The 20,982-nt window shown below is 39.3% G+C and overlaps 1 long non-coding RNA gene across 3 annotated transcripts in view; it reads right to left on the bottom strand.

Moving 5' to 3' along the window:
* LOC145991982 (uncharacterized) overlaps positions 1–20,982 on the bottom strand; it is a 272,221-nt gene that overhangs the window by 120,016 nt on the left and 131,223 nt on the right. For 2 of the 3 annotated variants that reach the window (XR_014442116.1, XR_014442115.1), the window contains exons 2-3: positions 5,356–5,415; positions 4,392–4,417 (exon numbers count right to left, since the gene is read on the bottom strand). This is a non-coding gene — a long non-coding RNA (uncharacterized LOC145991982). The remainder of the gene's footprint in view (positions 1–4,391; positions 4,418–5,355; positions 5,416–20,982) is intronic. The other variant, XR_014442114.1, reaches the window with a different exon arrangement.

The following is a 20,982-nucleotide window of genomic DNA, read 5'->3' as shown; positions in this document are numbered from 1 at the left end:
CAAACAAAACATTTTGAATCTCTATTCTGGATGTTTAGAACAGCCTTCTTGACTGCAATTATTGCCGGCAGTGGAACATAACTAGACCCAGACAGTGGAACAAACTTGTTAAGACTCAATTTAAGTTTATGCGGAGTACCACACAACGAACCACCCGAGCCTTCAGCCTGATGTTCTTCCTGTTTGGCAACCAGCTCCTCCAAGAATTTGTCGTATATACTCTCGAGTTTGGCAACATCAGCCAAGTGCAATATTTTTGCCTTGGTATTATGCTGAAAGCTGTATTTTTCATCAGATGGGTTTTTGTATTGGCATCCCAACGATGCATAACATTTAGTAGAGTTTAAAGCCAGTACATCACTTAAGATAGAAATTATCTTGGGTCGCACACTCTCTAGGAAGCTACGTACATCGCATAAGTTATCTGAGGTAAAATCAAAATCCTCTAATATAAGATCAAAAGCAAACCGGCTTGCTTTTGTTGCCGACTTGACGCGTTTGGCAGATGGTAATATGTTAAAAAAATCTTCTTCAGCCTTCCTTTTGACCGAGGTCGATGGTTGCAGCACAGGGTCTCCAGTACCCTTGCAATTAGGCATATGCTTTTTGACGTGTGCAATTGTAAAGTGTTTGTTACACTTAGGACACAATTCGGTTGCTGTTAAATGCTTGCCAGGCACACAGGAACGACTATGTCGTGCATAATGATCACTGGAAATATTTTTCTTACATGTAATACAAATCTTCGTAGGACGCATATTTTTTGGGGGTGTTTATTTATATATGTAGATATGCTGATGTATGATATGTCGAATCCACACGTACTGTTGTACAATTTGGTACAAAATGTTGTACAATTAGGTATAAAGTGCAGTACAATTAGGTACAGAGTATTGTACAATTAGGTACTGAGTGTTGCACAAATAGATACCCCCAAAAAAAGCACTACAAGAAAAAATAACTACTCTTCAATCAGTCTCAGAAAAACTCAACTAAACTGCACTGTGTACACAATTTTTAAAAATCAAACAGAAAATATCACCATGTAAGGCAAATCTACGAGGAACACTGCGACAGGACGTCCGTACTCTTCAAGCTGCTCTCGCAGACTGTGACTGACTGCTCTGGCCCCCCTTATATAACCTCGGTTTATTTATGACGTATTTTTCCTCCAATCAGAAGAGACCACGTTAAGTATGACGTATTTTCCCACCAATCAGAAGAGACCACGTTAGATATGAGTCATCATATTACGTCATAATTTGTAGCGCAATCAGAAGATATGAGTCATCACATTACGTAATAACTTGCGCAATCAGAAGATATGAGTCATCACATTACGTAATAACTTGGGCAATCAGAAGATATGAGTCATCACATTACGTATTTTTTAACTAATCAGAAAACACAATATCAAAAGTATTCGCCTCTAGCTATCTCTGACTGGAGGCTGGAGTTGAGCGTGGACTGCAGGGCCTGCAGGTCGCTTCGTAACTTCTTGACCCTGACGTCGAGCATAAGAAGCTCGTCGCCGTGATCGTCGCGCTTGGTGTGACCGAAAATGTCGTTAAGCATTGTTGCCACTGTGGTTATTTATTATAGGGTAGGTGATTTTCATTTCTATGTAAAGAGGGATGAGTTTATCGTAGTCGTCCAAGAGCTCCACATACAGGCGATCGCCAGCAGACACGTTGTACGTAGCGGTACTGTCCATCCTATCATGCTTGATGCGATAGATGTTCTTGCCAGAGGAAACCTTGGCCTCCCCTTCGTTCTCGGGGTTCATGTCGAACTTAAGTTTGCCGGAGAGGGGGAACCGGTAATAATTCAAGTTGTTGTTGAATACATAAAAAGTTTTGCCCACATCTTCGTCGTACTGGGTCAGGATGCTTTTCAAGTTTATAATTAACAGACCGTTAAGTTTAGATAGCATGGAAGGCAGGAGTTTGTTGAAGTTCGACGACGACGTAGGCTGGACGGGCATTTCCATAGCTTGCTTCCTGAAGCCAAACAGGTTCATAGGCATGGTTATTTTATAGAAATATTTCTAGCTGTAAGGTTAAAATTGGCCGGTGAGGAATTCCATCGTTCAGCTATTTTTAAAAAACCAGGAAGTATAACTTCCGCCGTCCAAGGGCCCTATTGTTGAATTTCTGTATTCTGTCAACATTGTTAACATGCAAGAGGGGTAACGAAATTGTCGTTTTTCTAGATGTCCACAGGCAAAAGCGTAATTTTCAAATACGGATAACAGTCACTTTTCGATACCGAAAAACTAGATACAATAAGTATATATTTACAATATTAATATTTATTTAACAATATCTACCTATGAATTTGCCTCGAAAGAAAACATGTTATAGAAAATATTTCTAGCCGTAAGTTCAAACATTTTGCCCCCCCTCTTCCCCCACAAATCGCATTACATACATACATGTGGAAAAAACCGAAGTATGCATGTTTTTTCGCCCCGTGGCGTTACAAGATGTATGTAAGACTAATCGGGGCTGGATCTACAGTTTCAAGAACCACTTGTGCGAGTATCGAACCCTTGATTACAAAGCAAAGACGCAACCACTGCGCCATAAGAGAGGACCGGTGAGGAGTAGGGGGGGTAGAGAGGAGGAAGCATTAACACCACTATTGCCAGTTAGCGTCTTCTTCATCTTATTGCATACTTATCATCTTATAGAAGTTTACGCCGTCAACTTGTAACTTGTAGGTTAGCTTCGCCTGTGAAATATCATATGTTTTAAAAAACAAGAGGTCCCCCTAGCGCAGGCTATTTACTGCTTATATATTTACAACTTGCAACCTCTCAGATTAATGTGTAATGACCGATATATGCAAGTACATAGATTCTGTTATTATTTTGAGGGGTCCTATATTGGACACTATGGGGTCCGACATAGGGTCATCAGCTACATATAAAAGCACATCATTCGTGGCAGTAACTTCGCAAAACTATAGGACTAATAACACAGTTACCATATACTTGGCTATTAGCTCCATCTATTTTTTTTATTTGTAAAAATCCGAAATAAAAAATGTTAAGGAAAATTTTTGCAAAATATCCCGCCATTTGCTTCAACTTACTAGGACCCCAATTTCATAGGCTTCATCCTAGAAGTCACATGCGCAGCCATGTATCCTTCGTAATTGCATATGCTAGTCAGCCAGATATTATCATAGGAGAATCACAGTTCACCCTATGATCCTACCAAAACTGATATTGCACAAGCTAGAAGAAACAGGGGCGGGATATTTTATGTTAATTACGGCAGCCTGTGTGCAGTTATAAGTTAATTATCAAAAGAGCGCTCTAATATATGACAATAGCACTTACAATATTCCCTAACACACAATCAACATACCAGGTAAGATCCTATTTGTCCTTTTATACCCACAAAAACACCTAGTTTTTTTTGTTTCCTCATAGATGGTGCTGACGGCACCACCCAGCTCGAGATAGTTCCTTTGTTTACTAACAAATGGCGCCCACTGTCCTCCTCCGAAAATCTTCAATAAAAAAACTTAAATATCTCGAAAACGGTGAGAGATACAGCAAAAATTGCTAGATGCCCCCTTGTCGATTTAGGTAACGTAGATTACGTACACCAAGTTTGGTGGTCCTAAGTCGAGGGGTGGGCCAACTTCCAAAAATTTGCATTTTTCCTAGACATCGTAACTTTCGAACGGATGGACGTGGGGTTTCTTGCTTTAACATCGTCTCGGTGTCCTCTATCTTCCTCTACCAAAATTGGTATAGGTCGTCATACAACCAAATTTACTACCTCTAGGTTTCCTCAATAAAAAAACTTAATATCTCGAAAACGGTAAGAGATAGAGCAAAACAGACTGCGATTTTGACTTCAAAGAAGCAGTTTATGGTAGTAGAGAATACCCATACCAAGTTTGAGCGATCTACGATTAATATGACCCACCCCCGAAATTTCGTCCTGTGAAATATCATGTGGTGAAATTTTTGTGGAGTAATTTGGCAACACTGCGAGCCCCTCCCACCCTCCAAAAGTAGTAGTGGGGGCATGGAACCTATTGCCACGACATACATCGTGAAAAAAGGGGCGTTGCCGTTTACGCTGAGTTCCCGTAGGCGTTTACGTTGAGGGCCCCCACCACCGTACAAAAAAGGTCCCAAGTCCCAAAATAAGATTGAGCAAAAAATAGTGCTAGAACATCGTCAAATGCTATAAAATCCATAAAAAAATCATCAAAATCATCAAAATATGTCACAACTGAGGTTAAATACTAAGTCCACCTACAAGGGTTGCGTAGAAACAATCATTATACACTTTGTAGGTTATTTTAACCCGTAAAAGGCTGTAGAAAAGTGAATAGGTTAAATTATATCACGTAAGATCATGACATACCTACAAAGAAGAGCTCCACCAACTTACTAAAAAAGTCCCAAAACAAGATTGAGCAAACAATAGGGCTAGAACATCGTCGAAGGCAGTAAAATCCATAAAACAATTCATCAAAATCATCAAAATATGTCACAACTGAGGCTAAATACTAGGCATACCTACAAGGAGTACTTAGAACCGATACACTTCCACTACAAAGCATCGAGCGATACAGTGGATTATAGGTACGTACATGATATATATTTTTGTCAATTGACAAACAGGAAACAATATGAGGGACTATTACCGCAGTGAATATGGGAAAATTTACCTGGTAAAAAAAAGTTATATGCAAACTATATTCAACACACATTGTATGACTCAAGAATAATGTAACATTTGTGAATGTAACCACAAATGATGTATGGTTAAACCTTGTTAAAAAGTAGTAGTATGTAATAAAGTTATATTGTAATAGAAAAAAGTGGTTAGCACATCGCACTGCAACGCCAAGCGCCCCGAGATCGAATCCCGCTCGGGTTTGGTTGTTTGTGAATGACCATTGATTAATTTCATCAATTCATCACTCATCCCCATCTTCGCAAATTAGCGAAGAGGCACAAAACGCGAAGTAAAATAATTTAAATCAATCAATCTTCCCTTGCAAGAAGACGGATATAATAGATGAATTCATTCCTCACATGTTGCAGTTTTCTTTAGACAATACCAATTCATGAAGGTATCTTCCCATGTGAATGTTCTTGATGAAATAGGAGCTCTAACCAAAAGGCTCAGATAGCGGCCAGCTAGAAATTTGCTTACGTCCTGATAAGGAGTAATGCGAAATAGAAAAGGTCGAAACGAGCATGGACACTTTACACGCTAATAACTAAGAAAGAATTAAATTTTTCTTACATTGTAAAGAGAAATAAAATCTACACGAAATATTTTACAAATTCATATGATGGATTAAAATGTATTTTCTTACCTAACAACATTTCCCCGTTAGGCAAGGAGCATTACTGCAACAATTTTCATCTATTGTACACTGTAATTGAACGGAAACATGTATTTTTATTTTTATTCCCAAAACTGAAATCACTGCTAATTGTCTAATTGAATTACTTAGACATACATGTTACCTAAATAATAATTGCTTATATATATTGTTGATCATTATTATTAAATTTCGTGGTTAATATATTTATGTAAAAGTAATGAAACAAATTAAGTTTGAATTTTGTTATTAATATTCTTTTTCTATATTCATTAGTTGTAAGTTGGGTCAAGGACTGGCAAACGGAACTATAAATATATTATTCTATATTACTCTGAATCACTTTATGAAAAATTAAAACGTATGGTTGGCATACAAGGTGTGGACATTCAAGATAGAAACAATACAACACAGTATTTAAGTCTGTCTTAAAATTGTGCTGTAAATCTCAAGGTGTTGCAATGCCAATTTACCCAGCATGTTCTGGTCAAAGAGACTAAACAATTTGGAAAATATCATCACGGGAATATCACACGAAACATGGGGCCTTGCCACTAGCAAATTGAACACTAACAAGTGCACACGCCATTAGTGGCGCCTTTTTCCAGGTTTGATTATCTTATGTCGCAGTCGCAATAAAGGGTTAGATCCTAAAAGGTTCCTTTGAAAAACACGTCATCTTCTTTAGCTGTAGGTTCTGATTATGCCTGATATTGATCATGCACTTCATTTCAAGTTACAGGAAGATATATATACTCAAACAGACGTTGTGAATTCTATGGATATATTCCGTACGTAATATATATATATATCTTCCTGTGTATATATATATATATATATACACACACACAAACACCCCCCCCCACACACACACACACACACTACACACTGGACGGACGATTCTAAACTTCTGCTGCAGAAGGAAACTTTTGCCCAAATTTATCGCACGTATATTCCGCATAATATACGCTAGTATATCAAGAACAAATTGTCTGCCATTTTTCAAATGCAATTCAATTCATCAATGTACGTTTGCCCAATTAAGAACCTGTCAATTTAACCCTACTTTACGATTTGACCATAATTTTAAATAAGAAAGGGCCAAATGGCAGGCGCGTGCTGGCAGTGTCCATGCACCTATACAGGAAGAAGTGTTGTCACAACATTTGAAAGCAAAACTTAGGATGAACTAACATAATCCATTTAATCCCTACGTTCACAACGCCGTATAAATTCTGGTTATATGTACTTGCACACGTTCTGCTTCTTCAACTCACAATTCCAACATATGCAATGTTACCGATGTCAAAGCTTAGTAATTTTGTACTACTTTTAGGAGATATACGTTTGCCCACACATACCATGCGCAACTTGTTTCTAAAAGATAATTTTATGCAATACACCAAAAGTTGCAAAACATTGTTAAATTTGTATATTCTTAAATTCGGTTTGTAATATGCGATAGTACTTGTGATTGTAGTTGCGATAGAATGATATATTTCACAAATTTGTATTTTTAGAGTTTATGCTTTCCAAACCCATATTATTTGGTTCCTTTTAGTAAGGAGCAATATTATTTCTTTTCATGCTGGAAGAAAAAATGCTTTTTATATTTGATTTTTTCTAAATGAAATGATATACGATATTCTCAGAAAACTTGTATACAATATTGCATATTTGTTTAATTTCATATTTTAAGAGAAATACAATATCAGTGAATTAATTTTTTTGTCAAATTATGACGTTATACAAGATACATGAAAATGAGATAATTTGTTAGAAATTTACGTGTGTATATCATAATATCACCTTTTCATTAAGGTATTCCTTAAGTAAACTCAATAAAAAGTTTGCTTTGTTTAATGAGATGACTTCCAGTTACCACATTTTATGATTTGTACACATCTATTAATATAAAGTGGTACACTTTTTTAGTTAAAATTCAGTTTCGGTGGCTATCGAAGGTACCGGTGCAGCCGAAGTAAATTGGGACTAAAAGTGGTAAACGTTGTAAGTGCCAAAAGTGAAAGTGTTGAGAAATTGCATCGTTTCGCACATCAGACCCTAAGAACATGGACACTAGTGACCTCAGTAGTGGAAAGGTATTGTTTCACCGACCCTTCATGTAGGTGTGCCTAGTATTTAGCCTCAGTTGTGACATATTTTGATGATTTTTTTATGGATTTCATTGCGTTCGACGATGTTCTACCCCTATTTTTGGCTCAATCTCATTTTTGGAGCCTCTTCTTTGTAGGTATGCCATGATCTTACGTGATATAACTTAACCTATTCACTTATTTACTGCCTTTTACGGGATAAAATAATCTACAAAGTGTAAAATGATTGTTTCTACGCAACCCTTGTAGGTGGACCTAGTATTTAACCTCAGTTATGACATATTTTGATGATTTTGATGATTTTTTTATGGATTTTATAGCATCTGATGATGTTCTAGCCCTATTTTTTGCTCAGTCTTATTTTGGGACCTTTTCTTTGTAAGGTGATGGGCCCTCAACGTAAACGCTTACGTAGGTGGGGTGGGCCTGCGTAAACGGCTACGATGCGTAAGCCCTCGTTTCACGATGTATATCGTGGCCTTGGTTCAATGCCCTCCACTACTTTTGTAGGGGCACACAGTGGGGGCTCGCAGTGTTGCCAAATTACTCCACAAAAATTTCACCACATGATATTTCACAGGCGAAGCTAACCTACAAATAGAAGTTGGCACCTCTCAGTATTGCCATAAATTTCTATAGTATAGTGATTTTTTTTATGTGTGAAGAATGTTTTGGATCTAAGATCAGTGTGATTTTTATAGAATTATCCAATTTTCTTTCTTGTATCTAAAACTGTTCAGTCACTCTTTCATTCTTGACGTCATACACAAAAGTTTTTTCTGCAATAAGAATGAAGCTGCATAGAGTTTCGGCAGGCAAGGCGTCATGGAACTCGCACACAATGTTGATGTTGGTAAGATCGTTAACAAGCACTTGCTTTCTCTTCGATGTGTTAATGACGAACATGGGTCTGCGAGCTATTAACTCATTGGGGTTGTAGTACACGTCCACATTTCCGGAGGTCACTCTCTTGTAAGTTGTGTATGCCTCACACAGTTTCAGGAAGTCGTTGCTTGCAATGTTCAGGTTGTAGTTCTCACGCGGGAATATCTCGTTTCTGCCATTTTTGAGGTAGATGTTCTTGATCTTGCAGTTATCGAACTGGCTCGAATCTTTTTCTTGGTTGTTGTCCTCCCCTGTCTGGAAGAGCACGACCAAAAACTCTGGCATATCTTACCCGATGCTGTTAAACGGTGTGGTCACGTCATATTCATAATGGTTGCCGGAAGCAGGTTGCTGCACGCACTGGTAACCGTAAAATTGGATGGGTTCTTGGGGATTCTTCAAAATGTCTGTTTTGTACTTGAGAGCGTAGTTAGTTTCGTATTCCACTACTGGCATGCGCAGCTCCATGGACTGGATGATGCACTTGGCAGGATCAGGTAGTGTGTTGGAAAGTGCTGAATCGTCTGCTCTCAAGATGCTGTAACGCATCAGCGCATTGTTGTCGTTGGCGCTTCTGCGAAAAGTGACGCGCAAACAACTGTTCCACATAATCTCTGTGTAGTCGGAGAAGAAGCCAGGAAGCAGGCGCATGGGAAAGAGTAGTGTGTGACTTTGAGTTTTGATTTTTGTACCTGCTTCGAATCCCCTGCCAGGTAGTATGCTGCAGTATGATGCCAGGTTCGAGCTTTGTGTTGTTCTCGAATCCCAAAAGTTCTCCGATGGTACCCAAGTCTACGGTTTCCTTGGCAGACACCAGTTCCACCCCTGTGAGTTACAGAATTTTGCGACACCAGTACACTTCTTGGCAATTGAGCCTGCAAGGTAGACAGATTGTACTGGCCAGGGGTAATGCTGATTTTTTCGCTGTTAATTTTGATGGTATTGTTGTGTACCGTCACATTAAGTATCAGTTACATGCTATAGAATGCACGAAGAGCAATAGATTTAGGATAGATGATATCGTCATGCAATTCGAGTTTTAGAAGCAAAGTCTCGCTTGTGAGATGGAAAACTCCCATAGTTCTTCAGGTGCCAGAATGCTTTATGGAAATCCTGCATTATTGGGTTACTTAATTGCGAGAGGAAGACAATCATGGAAACGCAGAGATGTCCGCAGTTCACATCGCTGAAATCCTGGATGCGTTCGTCATTGTAGTAGAGGTTGGGAACACCGAGATACTTTACCAACACATCAGGTGGCATGCCTCCCTATGAATCGAAGACAAATGCTTTGTTGTTGTTGACTTTCAGGTAGCATATCCAATGTGTATCTCGATTTCGTAACTGTTCGGGTTAACCACACCACACTCTTTTTTTTCTTCACAACAGAGGATAGAGAATCGGACATGAAAACGCCCCTGAAGTGCTTGATCCCCAACGATTCGATCAAAGATTCAATATCGAAGTTGGACAAAGGCTCTTCTTTTTCTAAAACCTTTTCAAAGCTTCGAGGTTGTTCATTCGCTTTTTCGTCACATTTTTCCTTCTTCTCCATAGCCAGGTTGTGGCGTTTCTTCTTTTCGAGCTCGGCCTTGTTCTTCTTTCCATCGATGACGGTCTTGGCATTGGCGGCACTGCCTCCTGCCAAGCTGCCTACAGCACCCAAAGCTGCCAAAATAGCCGGGATGCTGAATATGAAAACTCCAGTCTTCTGCTGCTTTCGCGAACCTTGTAACCTCCTCGACTGAGGAATGCTAAGCAGCAATTTCATTCCATGACCTTTTGCCAAGCAGAAGTGTATCTTCTCGGGCTGCTTTTTGGTGAGCATTCCATCTAATGTTCTGAGAGACTTGAGGTTTGCGTAGGGTTTTTGGGAAACAACACATTTGGCCTTCATGATGAGAGTATGTCATTTATATATCGTAAGAAGAAAATCTCTGCTTTGTCTAATGCAATGAAGTGATGGTACGTTGGTTATAAAAGTTGCTTTTTATTCACAAGGGTTATTTACTTACAATCCCCACCCATAATTTTCGAATTGTGTTCATGGCGATGGTCGTACCCAATGCGACAACCCGTTCACCTAGCGAGGCATCTCTGCTGAGAATTGGCCCGAAAGCTGCATGCTTCAACTTTCTGTCAGCATCATGACGTGCGTCAAGATCGGTGTGAGTATTGTAGGCAATGTCGTGGTCCTTGCATCCTGCGTCCAGTGGGTTCACTCCCTTGTCTCCTTTTTCCAGTCGCTGTTCGAATTTCGTACCCGGACCGCAGTACTGGTAACCCGGCAGGTGCATCTAGAAGGGTAGCTTGTTGATAATATCGTTCACTAAACCTCGACCTTCGGCTACATTCCAGAATTTGAGAGGCAGGGTGTTGATGATTTTGATAAGTTAACCTATACCTTTGTTGTCGTTGACGATGAAGTTGGCAAGCTTGGTGCTAATCATGTTTATGATGCCCACCTTCTCGTTGTGGAAGTTGCGATTGCTTGCATTTTCTTCGCCTGCGATAACCAGCAATCGATCTACAAGCTTCCTTACGTCGTCTACCCAAACAAACTCCTTGGGCGAGGTGTTGTAGAGTTTGACACCGCTGCCAGTCTTGAGCTGGGTCCATATTGGCTTGATGAGGTTCCTGTACTTTTCTCCACTGCTAGATTTCACGCAATTCTGTGTTGCATCGTTGTTTTGGTACAGTCCGTCCGTCATCATCAAAATGTCTGTGTAATTTTGGTAATCCTCGTCTGTATGATCTTTAGGTTACTTCTTAGTGATAAGTTCCCACAGTCCCACCGTGCCGGGATACCTGGTACAGGTGTTCTTCTCGCCCAAATTAACTTTCACATCGTCGCCCTCGAACGTGACTTTTGACTTTCCAATCTTCCAAACCACACCCTCGTTATGTTCCATGGTCGGGTACAATCCGAATACCTCGTCTTTTTCGAATTTCCCGGTGCTTAGGTAATCTCTCGCCAACCGACCCAGCTCGACTAGCTTATCCGAAGAGGTACTGCCTAGGACCTGACGTCTCGGAGCCGGAGCAATTTCTAACAGAGTAGTTTGAATGCTGGATATCGATGTAGGTATGGTATAATTTCGAGCAGTGAGTGGCACAAGCTCGTTGATTAACTCTTTGTTTTGCTCGGTGACATCTTTGATTTCTTTACCAAGTCCACTGATGGCATCGATGATAGGTTGGTCCTGACGCTTTTACTCTTCGTAAATTCCTCGATTCTCGGATTTCCAACCCTTAACCTGCCACCTAGCTACGCAGCTTCAGGTTATAGTCTGCAAGTTTGCGTTTCATTATTTTTTGTATGTAGTTATTTATAATAGGTCAAAACGTTTCTTCCAAATTGGTGTAGTCTTGTCGAAACAAACAAATAAAATTAGCATTGTCTCGAAGTAGCTGCTTGCGGATTTTGGAAAAGTCTCAGCAAGGTAGAAGCAGTCCACGCCTCTGTGCCGATCCTGAGTAAAAAAAATATGCGAATTTCGTTCTGGTTCTCCAGGATCACATCGTCAAAAACCACCACCGATTTTTCGAGACAGCAGTCTAGTGGTATTACTTCAGAAGCAAATATAAAAACAGTTTCGACAGCTGGCGATAATTCGGTTGCTCCAAATTATTCGAGAAAACATACAGGTGCCTGTTCTTCCAGTTTAACCAGCTGGGTCCAAGAAGAAAATTATCAGTAAGTAACGTTGTTTTCCCACATCCAGAAGGTCCAACAATGAGGCAGCGAATGTTGTCGGCTAGAAGCTCGCCATTTTTAATATCCTGACGTTCCGATGGAAAATCTCGCAGTTGCCTCACCACATCCCAAGCACTCGTTGCACAATCACCTCGTTTGCGTCTATCCAACTTATTTCCTCGAGTCCCAGCCATTTCACCAACAGTTTGTCGCCTTTTCTATTTAATACTTTTTCAATAAGATATGTGTCGCGGTATTTTGTTTTAGTAAGTTCCTTTTCGTAAATTCTTCCTTTCAGAATTTCGTCCCAATTGTCTTCTATTATATACGTGAGACGGTTTCCAGGTAAGACTCGAACTACGGTGAAAAGTTCTGTACTCTAATTTTTAGTGAAGCCTTTCTCAAACGCATGCTTAAATTTACTGATTCTCACCTGATCTCCAATTTTGTATTTCGGTTTCTTGCTTGCAAATTTGTACTTTGGACAATAAATCGTAGAAATTAAATGCTGCTCGTCAGATTTGTTGACGTCATATGGTTTCATGTTTATCGTGCGATGCAAACTGTGATTATAGCGGTTAACAAGTTCGGGAAGCATGTCGAGAAACTTGTAATTCCCCTGAAGCGTGAATTTTTTCCACATGCGTGTTTTGAGAGTTCGGTTGAAACGTTCCACTATGCTGGCTTTGATGTGACTAAAGGTATAGTAATGTTGAATATTTTGTTTTTGAATAAATTGTCGAAAGACAGAGTTGTAGAATTATTTTCCGTTGTCTGTTTGAAGAAATCGAAGTCGCCTGCCACTTTTATCGAAAATTGTTTTGAATGCTTCCACTACACAAGTTCCTGCTTTGCCTTCAGGGGTAAAGCCCACGCAAATTTTGAAAATGTGTCTATAACAATGAGAAGATACTTGTACCCCTAGTTGATTTTATGTACATTTTTTATGTTGCAACTGCTCATTTCCAAAAGATCAGCTTGCCACAAGTCGTCTATGCCTTTGGTCACTACCGGCAGTCGTTTATAGTTTCGCCGTGCAGGTTTGTGAAGCTCGTTCACAATAGCCAGCCTAGACATTGTGTGAAAATAAGAATATAGCTTGGATGGGATTTCTGGCCGCAGACAATGCCGGGTTTTCTATGTACAACTTGTCACCTATTTCTAAGTCGATAATTTGAGTGGCATCTTCGGCATAGGCTGTCTCGTGAGTTTCGGAGTGGGTGAAATCAACCAAATCCACTCCTCTTATTTTAGGCTCGTCACCGATGTTCGTCACGGTCATGGTTGGGTAGTGGGTTGCGTGAGGCAAAGACCAGTATGAAACCTTGACGAACTGAAGTGTGCCAGCGATGATAACTGGAGATAGGTTTGGCAGGAGTGAGCATGTAGAGTTTGGCACCCGGATGGAAGAGCGAGGAAAATTCTCTGTTTGGAATGCTGTACAGTTCGATGACAACATTGGACTTGAGATTGTCGATTCAGGGTTTTTACATTGGTTCGAACCTCGCTCTCCACATCTTCCAATCTACCGTTTATTGATTCCAGATGATCCTCGATAGCACGGACAACAGTGTCGTAATCGGCCTTGATCTTCACATCGACAATAAGTCCTTTGAATTTTTCGTTTAACTCATGTAGTTGGGTACTGAAATTGGTTATGGCCGATTCCTGGCTCTCCTCGATACTACCTATTTGCTTTTTCACATTGGCGATAATCTGCTGTATACTTTTCACGAGTGCCAACTTGGTGCTCTGTGTTTCGAGGCCGTGGACCTGGGTTCTAATTTCCGCATTCAAGCCATGTAGCTCGCTGATGTTCTCGTTGGTAGGCAAGGTTGCAACAGACTCCCGAAGTAATTCAATTTCGGTTTGGATGTTTTTGATGTCGTCGGATTTGAGTATTCGGTTGAGAGCCCTCTTCACATTTTTTAATTCCTGCGAGATAGGGAGGGTGGCCACCGTGTTTTGGAGTGACTCCAAACCTTTTTTCATCTCATCCAACTCTGAGGCAGCAGCAGCAGCGCGTATGCCTTCTTTTACTTTTGTGATGTCGTCCTGGGTGGGAGTAGATTGTTGCAAACTTTCCAACTTAGCCTGTATGTCGTCGATCATGTGATGAAAATGCGACAACTCTGATTCGGTGTTTAGATTTTTCAGCTTCGTGATCTGCTTTTGGACGCAGGACAGAGTATCCCTGATGTTCAGGCAGTTTAGATTCCAGTGCTTCGTGTACGTTTGCCAGATCATTTTTGATGACGGCGAGAACATCCTCAATGTGCGTTATGGTGCCTTGCAGCTTCCCGAAATCTTCGTAGGTCTCAAGTTGGAGTTTTATGTTGGTCACGCTACGGGCAATGGCATTCAGCTCGCTGGACAAAGGTAGATTGTCGATGAAGTCCTGTAGCGTTTGGAGTTTAGTTTTGACTTAGCTGATGGCTGCATGCAAAGCGTCCATTTGAAGCTCAGCCTTGATGCTTTCCAGTGTAGGAATTTCGAACAATTGAAAATGTTCGTGCAATTTGGCAATACTTGCATTCACGCGATCGTAGTTATCTTGAGTTTTTATACTCTGGATAATGTTTTGCAGTTCAGTCTGGATGGTGCTCGTTTGGTCCTGCAAGTGTCGCTTCAGCTGTTCCACATCGGAGATCTGCGCTTGCTGCAGCTTCAAAAATTCGTTCTGCAGCTTGCCTATGCTCAGTGCAAAGTTGTCGAAGTTGTCTATTAATGGGAGGTCGGAATACTTTTGCAGCAGCGATTTAAGCTCGGCGTCGATCTTGAGCACGGGGTCCAGGCACTGAGACTGTAAGCTAGCTATCTCTGACTTGGAGGCTGGAGTTGAACGTGGACTGCAGGGCCTGCAGGTCGCTTCGCAACTTCTTGACCCTGACGTCGAGCATGAGAAGCTCGTCGCCCTGATCGTCGCGCTTCGTGTGACCAAAAATATCGTTAGGCATTGTTACCACTGTGTTTATTTATTATAGGGTAGGTTATTCGCATCTCCACAAAAAGAGGGATCAGTTTGTCGTAGTCGTCCAAGAGCTCCACGTACAGGCAATCGCCAGCAGACACATCGTACGTAGTGGTACTGTCCATCCTATCATGCTTGATGCGATAGATGTTCTTGCCAGAGGAAACATTGACCTCCCCTTTGTTCTCAGGGTTCATGTTGAACTGCAGTTTGCCGGAGATGAGGAACCGGTAATAATTCAAATTGTTGTTGAATACATAGAAAGTTTTGTCCACATCCTCGTCGTACTGGGTCAGAATGTTATTTAAGTGCATAATTAACACACCGTTAAGTTTAGATAGCATGGAAGGCAGGAGTTCGTTGAAGCTTGACGACGACGTAGGCTGGACGGGCTCTTCCATAGCTTGCTTCCTGAAACCAAACAAGTTCATTGGCATGGTTATTTTATATGATTGTGTTGATAGAAATATTGCCAGGCGTAAGGTCTTTTTAAGTGCATTGTATGAATTTCTTACTACTATCTAAACGATAGTGCTCCCAAGGCAACGTGTTGATCCCACAGGACGAAATACATCGTTTATCATCATGTGGATCTAATGCTACTTTCCTAACTTTGTTTGTTGTAATAATATGGTCTACAATTTGGATTTTTTCCAATCATAGTTGCTCCTTCAATTCCTTCACACAAACAATTTAGTCTTGAAATGAAAGTTTGTTTTGTACAGTATTTTTACCAACACCTTTAGCTTTCTTCGTGATGCTGCTCTCAGTTCTAAATGTATACATTTTGGAACGCAAACCTGCAAACTCGAGCATGATGTCACCTTTACACTCATCTTTAATTTACCTACAACTTTTTTGTTACTAGAATGAATTCCAAATCTGTTCGGTTAAGGGTAGGAAGAAGTATCATAATAACCATGCAAGGACAGATTTTTTCATCTTCATATAGTTTGGATGTTTTAATGCTATAAATAAAACTGTCGGTGTCCATGTAAAGTAACGAAATGCTATCGTTGTAGAAAGGATGCATGGCATTGTAGTGAAATTGAAACATGTGAAGTTTCGATAAATCTAAAACTGTTGCTCCCACAATTTCGGAATGGTTTTCGGAATTTTTTATCACTTTTATATCTAGATTGAAAAGTGACAGATTCTCGTTGTAAATTTTTCTTGATTTAAATCTAGGATCAGCCACCCACTTACTGCATTTATTTTCATCTGAAACCAATCTCACGTCAACGTGATTTCTCACGTTCTCCATTGTCTTGCCATATACAGCATTATTCATCAATTCATCGTCCAAACTTGCAGAGAGAAATCTGAACGAGTCAAGAAACCTCATCTCTATGGTTTCATTTGCCCCCTTATAGAAATGTATCGTTCTTCATTTTTAGCAAGCATATCTATTTTTTGTGTGTCATATCCAAGTTTCCAAATTAAAAAAATGAAAATCGTAATTCGATCCATTATGAAAAAATATGGGGACAAATTTGGGCCTTTGAATTTTGAGGTTGCAAACAATACAGATTCCGCTGATGAAATGACCCTCTTTGTGCGAATGGTGAAACACTTTACGATTCTCGTTTGTGAAGTATTGATTGCACACTGGACACTTGACAGTTTCATCAAATATTTTTTTGTTCCTCTGTTGTCAACAAGTTCATCGGTTTGGATATTTGCAAGAAGCTACCAATTTTCTCAACCTCCTCTTCCATCTTTTCAAAAAAGTGTTCGATAACATTCGGTCCACGGTATACATATGGTTTATTTATTTCATCTTGTCGTATGACAATGTAACCAAAACTATTTGGTTCATGAAGCTGGTATGGCGTTGTGGAGGACATTTTTGGATTTGGTTTGCAGGAGGACAGTGGCTTCAGAAATGATTCCAAATCTGCGACGATAATGGCTGGATGAGCAAACAAAGGATTGTACATTTTGAATTCTTCGACTTCGTTCTTTTTGGGCATCAACATTTTAGCTGGTTTGTTGTCACCGCAATATATTTCATGTTCGACACGTTTTTCAATAGCAATTTGCCGTGCTGTATTTATTTGGTGATTGAATTCTCTTCGATCATTAAACGTGGTCAAACACCTTGGAAAAACCTCGATGTGATTTGCATACTTCGTTGCTTGACTTCTGATTAGTCGTGATAGTGAGCGAATAAGGCAGTAATGGTGAATATTGTTGTTTGAAATTAAAAGAAGATTAATTATATGAGCATTATTATCGTTGATATCATTTATCCTGATGAGATGCACAAGATGTTTTTCTGACGAACAAGAATATATATTAATAGCAATGCGTTTTCCATCAGAATCTCGTGCACGCGACTCGAACTTTGATATGTCTGACATTGCCACGGGGTATTCAATGCTAGACATTACATTTTCAAACTCTGTCTCGTACTGCTTGTAATGATATACTCGCTGTGGATGATTTTTCCAATTAACAGGATACAGAGCTGCCAAGATGCACCAAAGAAAGCATTTTGAGTCATTATTTTGAATATTTAACACTGCTTTCTTGCATTGAATGTTCGGTGGTAGAGGAACGTAACTCGATGCAGAAAAAGGCGTGAATTTGTTCACGTAAATGGTTAATGTATGAGGACTGCCACATAAATCATCCTGACCCCTTAGCCTCGAAAGTGTCATGTTTCATAATCAACTCATTTGGCAGATTAGAGTAAATCTCGTCCAAATTTTCAGCATGTGCCAAATAAAGAGCCTGGTTTTTACTACGATGATAAAAAACTTTTGTTGTACCATCGGCTTTCTCATATTCGGAACATAAATCAACGTATACTTTTATGGAATGATTTTCAAGATTACTTTTCAAGGTATTCAGTACAAATGTTTTCGTTTCACGCAAGAAACTAGGAATGTCACGTGCTGCTTCCGACGTAAATAATAAATCCTGAAGTCGACCATTAAATAAAGACCTAACTGGTTTATATTTATTATTTAGTTTAATTTGTTTTGTAGCAGAAGCTTCAGCTTCAGAATAATCAATTTTTCTTTTCAATGTTCCTTCTCCGGTCTATGGTTTGCAAATTTTCAAATGTTTACTTAGACTTGGAATGCTAATTTCTTTTCCACATTAAGCACAGGCTTTAGAAGGTAACAAACACTTTGCTCCGTTACACCTTGTCTTATGTATCGATAAATTATTCTTTGAAATTAGTTTCCCACAAGTGACACGTTCGATCTTATCATTTTTACGAGTAAAACAGGTAGGTGATTCCCTTTTTTCATATGCTTCAAAATATGAACAAACAAACGATAGAAATTTCAGATATGTTATTTATATAAAATTTCATTTTTTAATATAAAATTTAATGGGATATCACCAACTTAAAATTCAACCTGATAATACTATTCCCTATTAAAAACTCTGTGACCTTACTTGGGTTTTTCCGCCAAATTATATGCTTCTAATCTCCTATACTTTGGTGGAGCCCGTTCAGGTTCTATCCCCCGCAATGTGGGATCCTCTGCCGATCCAGCAAAGTTGAGAAATCAGCACTGTGCTCTGACTTATATAGATTTATAGAGCCAATAGAAATCTTGCTTATTTAAACTAATCAGAAACACCACGTATAAATTATTAGCCAATCAAAATCTCTGTTATTTTAGCTATCATATAAAAAAATCCAAAATATCCCAGTTTCAATTAGCTCTATTTATCTGAATCGAAGAAACCGACAATTCACATATCCCCATATCATTGTATGCTTGCCCTATTAACACCTCTTTTGCTGTTGTGCTCAATTAGTTTTCACTAATTGGCTATTTTTTTGAAGAGGTCTAATGGAACAAGATACGGCGGTATGAGAAATATGCAAATTTCAAGATATTTTAGCGAATTACGCCGGCTTAAGCTAAGTTCGTATTGCTAGAAGGCCTTCGTCGTTGCAAGTCACCTAACCCATTCACTGGCTATAAAAATTAAAAATGTTGACGTACTGAAAAAAAAAAAACTTGGCCCCCTCAAGCATTCATAGAGTTCCAACATTTGCACATAGATGGCTCTGTTATTGCAAATGAAATAACTGACTGAATTTTATTGCCCAATTCACTTACCATGAGGTCTACAGTGGAGGTGTGTGAATGGAGTGCTAAAAAAGCTTTGGGAAGGTAAAAAAAATCAGTATGATAATAAGAATGTTGGTGGGTTGGAGTTTAAATTTTATACATGTGCACAGGGGAAACTTTACTTTTTTATCTGTGAAGGTTCTAAGATGGGTGAACATGTTGGAAAAGCACAAGTATATACCTAGACTAACGTTACATGGTTCTAGCTCCCATAGGAGTCGAGATACTCAACGTCTTATAAAATGTCTTAAGACAAATATCTTAATCTTTAAGAAAGTTGACTTCCGGTCTGTCAAGATGTTACTTCAGGTCTGGCAAGAAAATTTTCTTAAGACAATTATCTTAAGACATTTTCCAAGACATTAAATTTTCTTGGCTTCTAATTGAGCTAGGGTGATAATTATAGGTTTGTTAGATAGAGTTTGACGAAAACTTCTCGACTAGCAAACAAAATTAATTCCATGTCCGCAAGTTTCGGAAATATATACATTTTTTATATTTTAAGAAACTTGATTTGCTGGCTTAGTTTTGACCCTAATTCGAAAATTTCAATAGCATTCGATAAAAAATTAGACGTACTCTACAACCTATTAGACAGATGATGATTAGTGCTTGCTGGTTTCGAGTTATTTTAGATTAAAATTTCAAGAGGTAATTTCTAAGATGTTTTGTAATTCATAAACTATGGGCTGTAGGAAAACGATTCTTGCTTTATCGGCTATTGCTCGACGAGTTCTATACCTGCGCCCCCCACTGTGCCAACTTCTATTTGCAGGTTGGCTTCGCCTGTGAAATATCATATGGTGAAATTTTTGTGGAGTAATTTGGCAACACTGCGAGCCCCACTGTGGGCCCCTCCAAAAGTAGTGGAGGGTATTGAACCAATTCCATGACATACACCGTGAAAGGGGGGGCTCACACATCTTAGCCGTTTACGCTGAGGGCCCACCCTACCTACAAAAAAGCCCGTAGGCGTTTACGTTGAGGGCCCACCACCTTACAAAAAAAGGTCCCAAAATAAGATTGAGCCAAAAATAGGGCTAGAACACCGTGGAACGCAACAAATTCCATAAAAAATCATCAAAAACATCAAAATATGTCACAACTGAGACTAAATACTAGGCATACCTACTAGGAGGGTCGGTGAAACAATACAATTTCAGTACTGACCTCTTAGAGGACTACCAGCTACGTTTCACGTTTACCACATTATCAAGCATGGCACATGTCACAGTTTAACGTTGAAAACGGTGTTTGAATCATTGTGGCACTTACAGCGTTTACCAATTTAATCTTCAAATGTGAGTGAAATTATACTCTGCAGTTACTGACTCTCAAAGATTTTCTCCGCGTGCAGATAATTCTATGAGTGTAAGTAAACGGTTTAAGGAAAGCCATGAATTGTTGTTATTAAGGCAAAGCAATGTACAATTTTACATTTAATGACAGGGGATAATGCCGGAAAAAGTGAAGAAATTAAATATGCAATTAATAAACTAAACAAAACTACCTCAATTTCTGCACTTGGGGGAAAGCTCATCTTCATTTGGAACAAAATAGAGTTGTTGATGGCTGTAGTTGCCCCTCCTTCAATATTAGAAAATAATAGTGAAGTATACATTTAAGATGAGAACGGGAAGTAATAAACAATGCAAGCTACTCGTTCTGTAACGGCACCAATATACTTCAGGTTCATATTCATTTATTTTTCTTATGTATGCACACTGCTTCTCTGATATAAATTGATTACACAAGTAGTATGATCAACTTACTGGCTGATTGAATGTATTTGGAGATACCTGGACTCTTAGCTGCAAAGTTACAGAGCAGAGTTGGCTGTGTTGA

The sequence above is a fragment of the Lepisma saccharinum genome, chromosome 9 (genome assembly GCF_977018435.1).
Source record: "Lepisma saccharinum chromosome 9, izLepSacc3.1, whole genome shotgun sequence".
NCBI classification, from domain to species: Eukaryota; Metazoa; Arthropoda; class Insecta; order Zygentoma; family Lepismatidae; genus Lepisma; species Lepisma saccharinum.
The sequence above is the reverse complement of the archived record's forward strand: the minus strand, read 5'-3'. Positions and strand labels throughout refer to the sequence as shown.